Source organism: Meriones unguiculatus, chromosome 5 (assembly GCF_030254825.1).
Source record: "Meriones unguiculatus strain TT.TT164.6M chromosome 5, Bangor_MerUng_6.1, whole genome shotgun sequence".
NCBI lineage: Eukaryota > Metazoa > Chordata > Mammalia > Rodentia > Muridae > Meriones > Meriones unguiculatus.
This window is the reverse complement of record NC_083353.1, coordinates 117858254-117868774: the sequence shown is the minus strand read 5'-3', so window position 1 is coordinate 117868774 and position 10521 is coordinate 117858254. Positions and strand designations below refer to the sequence as shown.

The window sequence follows — 10521 nt, the reverse complement described above, 5'->3', positions numbered from 1 at the left end:
ACTTTCCCTTTAAAAATCCTGTTCACTCAAAGCTCAGGGTCCCACTTCTCTACTGCTGTGCCAGTGAGACTTGGGTCCCGAGTTTGATCGCTCTCGTAATAAAGCTCTCTTGCAATTGCATCGAGTCATCTTTTGGTGGTCTCTGAGGGTCCCGTAAACCTGGCATAACACAAGAAAACCATCCTCCAGTAGCCTCTAGTTGCAACATTTTACAAAAAAAAAAAAAAAAAAATTTCTACCTGGAAGGCAGGTTGGGTCTCAGCAGATAGACTGGCTATGAGATCCCTGGTTTCAGTATTTCTTAATTTTCTGGCTTATGTGGGTATGGGGATTTTTACACTGGCAACAAAAGCAGAGAAAATAGAACAACCATAATTATAGGGCCCTTGTGAGTCTTATCTTTAGGCAGTCAGAGGACCTGGTGAAGACCCATCATTTGTTGCTGGAGTTAGGCAACCATGTGCCTGATAAAGGTACAGGTCATTCCTACATCAAGAACCACCACCCATTTCTTTCCTGTTGAGTATATTTTATTTTATTTTATTTTATTTTATTTTATTTTATTTTATTATTTTCCTTTATTTTGGTACACTTGGTTCTTTGTATATAGATTGGGCACTGGGGCAATTAATTTTCAGACAGGATAACTCAGATGTAGAAAGGCCTCAGTGGGTCTCGGGCCGCTTTCTAGGGCAGGGAAATTTGCTGCTTTGTTCCCTTTACCTTTCAAGATTCTCTTTTTCTGAGCTACATTTCTCAATGGAGGGTCCCAGGCACATGTGCCGTGACAAGTGCATACCAACTATCTTGCACACAAATATGGCTTTGCCCTTCTCTCAGCAAAGTGTGTGAGTTGATGGCAGAACCTCAGCCCTGTGTACAGAAGTTCCTTGGCTTAGGTACTGGGGCCACATTGTCTTCTCCAAGTTGAAAGCTGTGGCCTCAGAATACCTGATTTCATCTTGAACAAAACTGCTCCCAATCAGTATGTCCTCAGATCTGATGCACTGAACTGCTTAGTCGTTTTCAGGAAGTGCAGGTTGCCAAGGAGCCCAGAGGGGAAGTCAAAGTTTCCTCATCCTGTTGTAAACAGGGGTATTCTCACCCAAGAGAAGAAGGCCAGGATGAACTCTTTATGAAATTGAAATTTTTATTGAGCTACACAGACTTGGCCAGGGTCACACACTCTTGTGACTATAAGTCTAGAATTGGCCCCTAGCTGAGTGAACAGGGAGTTTATAAAGACAAAAACCACTAGTTTGACACTGTCTGTTAGCCATTCACTTACCAAGTCCCAAACCCTAAGTATTTCATTGAACATTTCCACTCTTGGAATAGCCATCCTGAAGTCATGGATCATTGATTATGGTTTTAGACTTTCACTGTCAAGTACAATTTTATGAACTTATTCACCACACACACATTTTAAAAAAGACTATAGCAGAGTTGAAAGTAGAAAAACAATCCTCTCTGTAACCTTTTTCATGACTTATGGGCCCTTTGCATCCTGTCCTTCCTTGGCAACAAATATCAATGTATTTATAAGGGTTCTCTAGAGTAACAGAACTTCCAGAATAAATCTCTCTGTGTGTATAGAAAGGGTACTTATTGAAGTTTCTTACAGGCTGAGACCCAGCTAGTCCAAAAATTCAGAAGTTGTTTGGTTTATGAGGCTGGATGTCTCAGTTGACTTTCTGTAGGTGCACATCCCAAACAAGTAGGCTCTTATGCAATGGTTCTCAACCTTCCTAATGTTAAGACCCCTTAACAGAAGTTCCTCATGGTGTCATGATCCCAACCATAAAATTATTTTGTTGTTACTTCATTACTGTAAATTTGCTACTCTTATGAATCATAATGGAAATATCTGAAATGTGACCCCTAGATAGGTCATGACCCATATATTGAGAAACATTGCTCTAATGTTAGTGAAGGATTGGACTTACTAGCAAGGTGAGAGGAAGCAGGCAAAGAGCAAAAGCTTCCTTTTGGATGCCCTTACATAGGTTTCCAGCAGAAGTTATGGCACAGATTAAAGATTAAAGTCTTCCTGCCTCAAAATCCAGGCAAAGGTGTGTGTCTTCCTACTGCTGAGGTCTGAAATAGAAGTGGATTTACCCACTTCAAACCAAGCAAAAAGAGCTCAGAGGTATGCACTCCATTTCTGGATTAGTCAAGTTGACAACCAAGAATAGCCATCAAAGGTTTCCAGGACATGGTGTGGCCGATGTTAGAGGTGGTTTTTCCAGATCAAATGATCGGGATTAAACGTAAGAGAGAGTTGGCTCAGTGGTCAAGAGCACAGAGGATCCAAAGGATTCAGGTTCAATATCAGCATCCACATGACAGCTCACAAATTGTGACTCCAAGATCAGGGCTTAGGAAGACTGAAATGCTGGTCAAGGTCAGGATGGGGAAAGGAAGTCAGCAATGGCAGGGAACATCTGCTGAAGCTTCTACTCGACTTCAGGTAAGCAAGTCATTACTACTCTGTCTTGAAAAGAGATTTTAATATTTAAGGACCATCTTGCTCTTCAATCCTTAGTCTCTTTTTCTCTCTGCCTTCCTGTAGTGATCTTATGTGCTTATGATCTGGCATTTCAGTCCTTATAACTTGTACCAACCTTTAGACTAGATAGGAGAAGAAAATCAGGAACAGTCTGGCTCATTGTCTAAGACAAAACCTTATCTAAATGATGAAGTTTATGTGCAAAGTTGGGTGGTAGCTGAGGCAAGATTTTCAGAGGAAGCAGACGCCACCAGGCTGTGTTAACTGAAAAGTTAGTGATTTTGATATCAACTGAGAGCCCGCAGAGCTGAAGTTGATGCAGGTTTGGGCTTTGCAATATTGGATGAGCTGGAAGCTTGGTAAAGCTACGGCCATAATAAACACTGGTTCTTTGGAAGAGCAGAATCCACTTCAATCTGGCTTGAGTTTCATTATTTCTGGACAATTGTTCCGTGTTCTTGGAGTGACACTCTTAAACTAAGCAACCACAGTTTTTATAACTCTTCTCTTGGCTTTTCCTTTTCATACACTGCACACTATGGCATGTGTAAGTACATGCGTTTGCACTTGGTAAAAATGGAGCTGTTTACCATGTATTACACAGCATCTTACCACATAGGTACAAACAATTCTTTTATTAAGAATCACTCCTGAAAATTCATATACTTGTCTTTTTAGCCAATAAAACAGATGTTTAATGGTTTCCCTAGGGGTTTGTTATTGCTTCTCTCTTAAAAAAAAAAAAAAAGAAAGCAGAGCGAAGGACACATGCACCATCACCATGTTGTTGGATCTGCCAGGACTTTGCCTTCTATTATCACTGTCCATTCCATTAGGGGACCATAACACACTCCACACCTTACACCTCAAAACATGCACTGTGTGCTTTTTCCTGTCTTATCTGTTGTACTTAGGTCCTTAGCAAACTGATGACATGAATGCTGTATCCTTCCAATTTATTTATTGCAAATCATAATGCAATCAGACCTCTCATACGAATCTGTTTCTGCCCTCTGTGGAGCACACACTGTGGAACGGAGTTGCTGGTCCCTGGATAGGTCATAGCTCTGTGTGTTGCCTTTATCTGCATTTCAGCAGCTCCCTGAAATATAAGTATTGAATATTATTCAAATAGCCAAATCTAGATAATCTATGAGTAAAATTGTTCTAAAATTAGCACACATGTGCTGAGTGTGGTAGCTTGAATTTGTAATACAAGCTATTATGAGACAGAGCTGAGCTGTGAGTCTGAATCGATCCTGGTCTACACAGTGATAACTGAGGCTAGCCAGAGCTATAGAGTGAGACCCTGTTGTAAAATAAACACTTCCTCCAACTAATAACATCAACTTTCATCAAAGCAGTATTTTTCTTAAAGAATCAGTGATAAGTATGGAACATTTTCAAATTCTAAAGCATTCATCAGTTTCATATATTGTATTTAAAGTTCACTTCATTTCTTGACATAACCTCCTACTTTGTAATTCTGTTTCGCTGCCAAACAGAGAGCTATGTGCTGAGAGGTGACTTGCTAAGGACTGCTAAGGAGTGATTGAGGAATCACCTGACTGGGCTGGGTTGGTAAAGTGCATAGTAGGAAGCACATAGAGAACACAAGGCTTCTCTCCCTCTCCAGGCTTTCAAGTTTCAAACCTCTTCCTGAATTCAGTGAGTGACTTCCTCTTGGCTCACAGATGGGTGCTGCAAAGACTGAGGAGGCGTCCAAGGGCATGCTGAAGACAGAGCCCGCTACTCCAGACTGCCTGCAAGAGGTAGACATGGGTAAGTATTTCAATGTGATTGAACCAAACTAAAAGGATAGAGGGGAGATTCACCAGGAACACAGAGGAGCTGACCCTCTTGCCTGTTAGCCTGTCATGGTGGGTCACTTTGAAGTGGTCACGATTGAAGGCCTCTGTTATACTAGTTTCTCTAACAGAGTATAAAATGCTCAAGTGTTTCTGGGCAGGAGAAACAAACAATAAATTTATTCTAAGAGCCCAAGCCACAGCTTTGTTTTTGGTTTGGTTGGTTGATTTAGTCTTCGTTTTGTTTTTCATTCTTTTCTTTACTCTGTGTTTGGTGTGGGTGTGTGTTTAGCTTGCTGCTTCACTCTAGTGAAATACAGGAAGTTGCTACAGAACATGCTTGTTATGTCCCAGAGTGAAGGAAACTCTAACAGCACAGCTTTCAATGTGCACAGCTGAGGATGTCGTCTATGGTGCTGGGACTCATCGTTCTCAGATCCACTGTGATTCAAAAGAAAGGAGGGAGGTGAGGTGCCTTGGGGGGCTGGCTGAACCCCCTCCCCCAAGCAGGGGCTCCTCTGGCACATCTATGTTGTGGTACATTATTGAAACAAAGAATCCTGTGGAATTTATGTTTCAGTCTTCAGAAAGGAAACTGTCTTCTGTATTTGAAAACTGTCTGCTTTATTCTTTTATTTTTATTTTCTCTGCCTTCTTCCATTACTTTAATTTTTCTTTGCACCCCTATTTGGTTTAGTGAAAGAATATTGGCTTCCCTTAAATACAGTGTTCATACTTAAGAAAAAAAAAAACAACAAGGTAGAGAGGAATGTAGATGTTTTTTCAGCTTAGCCAATTATTCTCATAGCTGAAACCACTTTTATTTGCTGCACAGTTTCATATACACACTATATTTCTGTGAGAGAAGTTAGCCTGAGGTGAGAATTTATCATTCTGTTTCTGTATATGCTTGGGATTTTCCATAACACACTAACGGCCACATATGCAAGTCAATAAATAAATAAATAAATAAACAAATAAACTTTCAGAAGTGAAACACCCACATGGGTGTTTTTGTGGCGGGAATAATTAAAGAAAATTTTGCATGTTACCTAACTGAAAAAGAGAGGCATGGAATTTGATTACTGAATTCAGAGGACATCTTTGTTTAAAGTACAACTACAGAGAAAAAGTGTTTGAGGGCAAGACGTTGGTATCAGTTACCAAAGAAGGACTAAAACCTCCAGAAGATGAAGAGGAGAAAAATAAACAAGAAGAAAAAAAAGACAAAGTTTGAAAACCTCTGCAAAATTATGAAGGACATTTTGGAGAAAAAGGTTGAAAAGATGGTTGTGTCAAACCAATTGGTGACATCCCCACGCTGTATTGTCACAAGCACATATGGGCGGACAGCAAACATGGAGTGAATCATGAAAGCTCAGGCCCTCCGAGACAACTCAACAATGGTTACACGGCAGCAAAGAAACATCTGGAGATCAACCCTGATCACTCCATTATTGAAACCTTAAGGCAAAAGGCAGAGGCTGACAAGAATGACAAGTCTGTGAAGGGTTTGGTCATCTTGCTGTATGAAACTGCACTCCTGTCTTCTGGCTTCAGTCTGGAAGATCCCCAGACACACGCTAACAGGATCTACAGGATGATCAAGCTTGGTCTAGGTGTCGATGAGGATGGTCCTACTGTGGATGACAGCAGTGCTGCTGTGACTGGAGAAATGCCACCCCTGGAAGGAGACGACGACACATCCCGCATGGAAGAAGCAGACTAAGCCTCACCAGAAGAACTATGTGTTTACACTGACCCTCATTCCTTCTGATGATATATTTTCCAGGGTTTTGGTTTATTTTTGTTAACATTTAAAGCATCTATGGCATGAAAACTAAGGTAAGATAAAATTTCTTTCTACTTGTGATACTGTGATACTTTAGGTTTGATTCCATGGGTTGATGGAATGTTTAAGACATAATGTAACCTACTGTTAACTTTGTGGTCTAAAAAAGTGTTTGGCTGTTGAGCTGGATTCCTTAGACCAAATCATTTGTCACTTTAAGTGTTCTGAGATATACATGTTTAGAAAGGACAAAAGTTAAGATGGCTTAAGTTTCATCTTACAATATTTTTAGTCCCCTGTAGTTTTAATTCTGCATGTACTAGTCTTAGAAGAACACAAGTTAAAAACAACTTGACAGGAATTCCCCTTATGGCTTGTTTTTCAAAGTACTGAGAACAATCCCTAAGCTTCTTCCCTAGGTCTTGTAATTCAGCAAGGCTTGTGAATGGAAATAGTGCCCAACCATATTCTGCTTTAAAAGGTAAATACAGATGAGTTAAAAAGAAAAGAAAAGAAAAGAAAAGGAAAAAGAAAAGAAAAAGTATTACAAAGTTTCTGTGGACCCAAAATCCAAAAGATGTGGTATATTTTTTACCAACACAAAGAAAAATAAATTGGATTTAGTATAATGAACACTCTGCTCTTGTCCCTAAAAAGGGCTCTCTCTCTCTCTCTCTCTTTCCCACCCTCCCTCAAGAAATTGTACCTAAAATGTACTGATGGTTTTAAAAACCCCATGGTAGGAACTAAAGAAATAGCTAAGAGGTTAAAGCACTTGTTGTTCTTCTAGAAACTGATTGTGAACATATTATATTTGTTTGCATTTGACAATTGCTCCTGTATAAAAATGAAAGTCATTTTGTATGTTGACATGTTTTCCCACAGCACTGTAATATCATTCATTATTTTTGAGTCTTTTTAATAGAAATTTATATGTAGATATATCCATGCACTCCTTTATCTTTATGAGGCTTGACTGTTATTTGTTATTCCTGCCCTATTGTGCTGGATAGGACTTTAGAGTCACACTAGAACAGTGAGCAGACACCTTGACCTTGTTCTGTGTTACTGGGGAAAACATTCATGCTGGCTGTAGTGGGATGTTTCTGTTGATGTATCATAGACACATGTCTTAACTAGGATTTCTATCACTGGGAGAAAACACTATGACCCAAGCAATTTAGGGACCAAATGGTTTATTTGATGTTTATTTCCATATCCCTCTTTATGGCTGAAGGAAGTCAGGGCAGGAACTCAAACAGGGCAGGAAGCTAGAGGCAGAAACTGATATAGGCTATGGAGGGGTGCTGCTTACTTGTGGCTTTGTCAGCCTGTATTCCTATAGAACCTAAGACCACCAGCTCAGGGATAGCACCATCCACGATGGGCTGGCCCTTCACTAATTAGGAAAATGTAGGGGAAAGGAGAATATGACCTAGAGGTGATAGGAACTTCACAAAAAGACCAACAGAGCCAACTAACCAGGGCCAGGAAGGACCTGCTGAGACTGAAGCACCAACCAAGGACCTTGCATGGACTGGACCTAGGCCCCCTACAAAGATGTAGCTGGTGAGCAGTTCAGGTCTCATGTCGGTCCCCTAATAAGGGGAGAATGGTCTCTCTCTGACATGGACTCTCTTTTCAGTTACTTCCCCTCTGGGAGGTAGGCACACTCAGCACTGATATGACTTGAGGAGCTGGGGTGGATGGGAAGGGGGCTCCCCTTTGCTGAGGAATAGGGGCAAGGGATGGGGAAGAGGAAGGGCTGGTGGGACTGGGAAGTGAGGAGGGATGGGGCGAAGACCAGTATGGGAAGGAAGAAGGGAAGGAAAGAACGAAAGAAGGAAAGAAGGAAGGAAGGAAGGAAGAAAGAAAGAAAGAAAGAAAGAAAGAAAGAAAGAAAGAAAGAAAGAAAGAAACACATTAAAAACACAAAATCGGAAACCACAGGATTTCCCTGTGTAACAGAGCCCATGCATCCTGGACACACTTTCTAGACCAGGCTGTCCTTGAACTCACAGAGATTCTTCTGCCTCTGCCTCTGCAGTGCTGAGAATAAAGGCTTCTGCTACCACACCCACAGGAGATGTTCTCTTATTTGAGTTCTCTTGTCTCAGATGACTTTAGCATTTGTCATGTTGACGTATAACTACCCAGCAAAAAAACTTTTTGATAGGTTAAGGAAGTTGCTTTAATTCCTAATGTGTTGATAGTTGCTACTTTGAATTTACATTGCATTTTGCATATGCTTTTGCTGATTTTATTGAAATGCTGTTTTAATTTTCTTATTCTGTTAATATGTTGAATTCCATGTACTTTGTTCATGAGAGTTAGTGGGTTGGTTGTTTGGTCACTTAAGAGTTAGTTGGTTGTTTCATTAGTTAGTTGTTAGTTAGTTAGATACACAGACAGGTTGAAAGAACAAAGTCTAATTTAGTTCATCTCAGTCTTACTCAATTTTAGCCAAAACTGGTCTTGAACTCCTGACTCTCCTACCTCTACTACCAATGTACTGGAACCACAGTCCTGTGCCACCACACCTGGCAGGTTGCTTTTATACTTATATTGTTATGCACCCCTATGTCCTAAGCAGGTCTGTTCTTATGGAACTAAATCTATATATAACCTTATTGACATCTCTGTTCAACCTGAGCTTCACTCGTTCTGTTTCTTGCTCTTTGACTGGCCCTTAGTTCAACAACTGGAAGACTCTGTGACAAAAATTCCGTTTCCCTTACCTCTACTCTTCTGGGAGCCAAAGGCATCATTTTTAGACTGAGACCATTGGTGAATGGGGTGTGCACTAGGGAGTGAAATCCAAATCTACAGCGATTCTGGGTAAAATTATCTTTTTCTGAGATATCTTTTTTCTAATTCTCTTGGGAAAGTGTTTACTTTCCCCTTGCTTTCCTTACCTGAAAACCAGGCCTCAGGGGGATGAAATAAGTTGAAGAAGAGATGGGGTGAGGGAGGGAGGGTCAGAGCAATTGGAGAAGTCAGAGGACATTTCTGGGTGGAGCCTGCTTGTTTCTCACCCTTGGATTGTGTACTCCAGGCTCACTGGCCCAGGTGCTTCTGGGAATTCTCAGGTCTCCACCTCCCATCTCTCTGCAGGAGTATTTAGCTGCAGATATGCACTTCTGTGGAATGAGCTGTGAGGCTCACATAGCTAGAGCTTGTACCACAGCCATTGTCTGAGTCCAGTGCAAACAAAAGCAGGGTTTGGCTGAGTTCCTTTCTACTGCAGCATGACAGGCTCCAGATTTATCTGGTTGTTGCTGTCTACTCAGAGCATCAGCTGAGCTTGATGCTCTGCTTCCCACTTGTAAACCTGTGACTTTCCTGTGTCAACCCTTAAGTAGTGGGCATCACAGGTGTGTGTCACTATATAAGAACCACACACACCTTGGAGAACTCATTTCTGTGGTCCCATAGACTCAAAAGAAGGACTTCTCCCCACAAAAGTAAAAGTGAGGTTCATTAACATTAACTTATTCTCAAGATATGAGTGCCAACCTCTATTTTAGACTCACCTCTGTTCACATTCAACCTATCAATCTATGGAGTTCTAACAAGATATTTATCTAGCCTTGATAACACACTGGCTACTATTATCATAGTTACTGGCTCAGCCTTTTACAACTTCCTTTCATTATTTTCTAAATATAGGCTTAAAAGATAGATCCCATCCTTTTGGGTCCCTGAGCTTTTTCTATGACTTTAAGGTTTGCGATTCTTCCAACTATTTAAAACAGTTGTTAACTGCTTTATCTACAATAAGGATTTCTGTTGGACAATAATGTTTTTGTAGACTCTGTAGATGTGTCTCTGTCTTTCCTTGCTTGCCTAAGACATCTTCTGATTGGTTAAAATAAAAGGCCTGTGGCCTATAGCAAAAGGCAGAATAGTAAGGTATAACTTCTAGACAAAGACAGTCCCTCTGGGAAAGACTCAGGCTGAGGGGCTCTGGAGAGATGGCTCAGAGGTTAAGAGTACTGGCTGTTCTTGCTTGAGGTCCTGAGTTCAATTCCTAGCAACCACATGATGGGTCACAAACATCTATAGTGAGATCTTGTGCCCTCTTCTGATCTCCTGGCTCACATGCATTCAGAATACTGAATAAATAATAAAGACATAAAAAAATAAAAACAAGATGGTTCTTTAAAGGAGAAAAAAAAAAGAATGAGGCTGAGAGGTTTGCCACTGAAGAATTCAGTTCTGAGACTGAAGAGAGGTAAACAGCCACATGGTGGAACTTAGATTAGAATAAACAGGATAATTAAGTTCGAGCTAGTTGGAAACAAACCTAGTAAGGCATAGGCATTCATAAAGAAATATGTTTGCATGTCATTATTCAGAGAAGGAGCTGGCATTGAAAGGCCTATAGATACAGGTTTCAGTGAAGAATACAG

General features: G+C 40.7%; 1 pseudogene; it reads left to right on the top strand.

The window, feature by feature from the left end:
* Positions 1–2410: 2410 nt before the first annotated feature.
* On the top strand, positions 2411–8262 carry LOC110543661 (heat shock protein HSP 90-alpha-like; annotated as a pseudogene).
* Positions 8263–10521: the final 2259 nt, after the last annotated feature.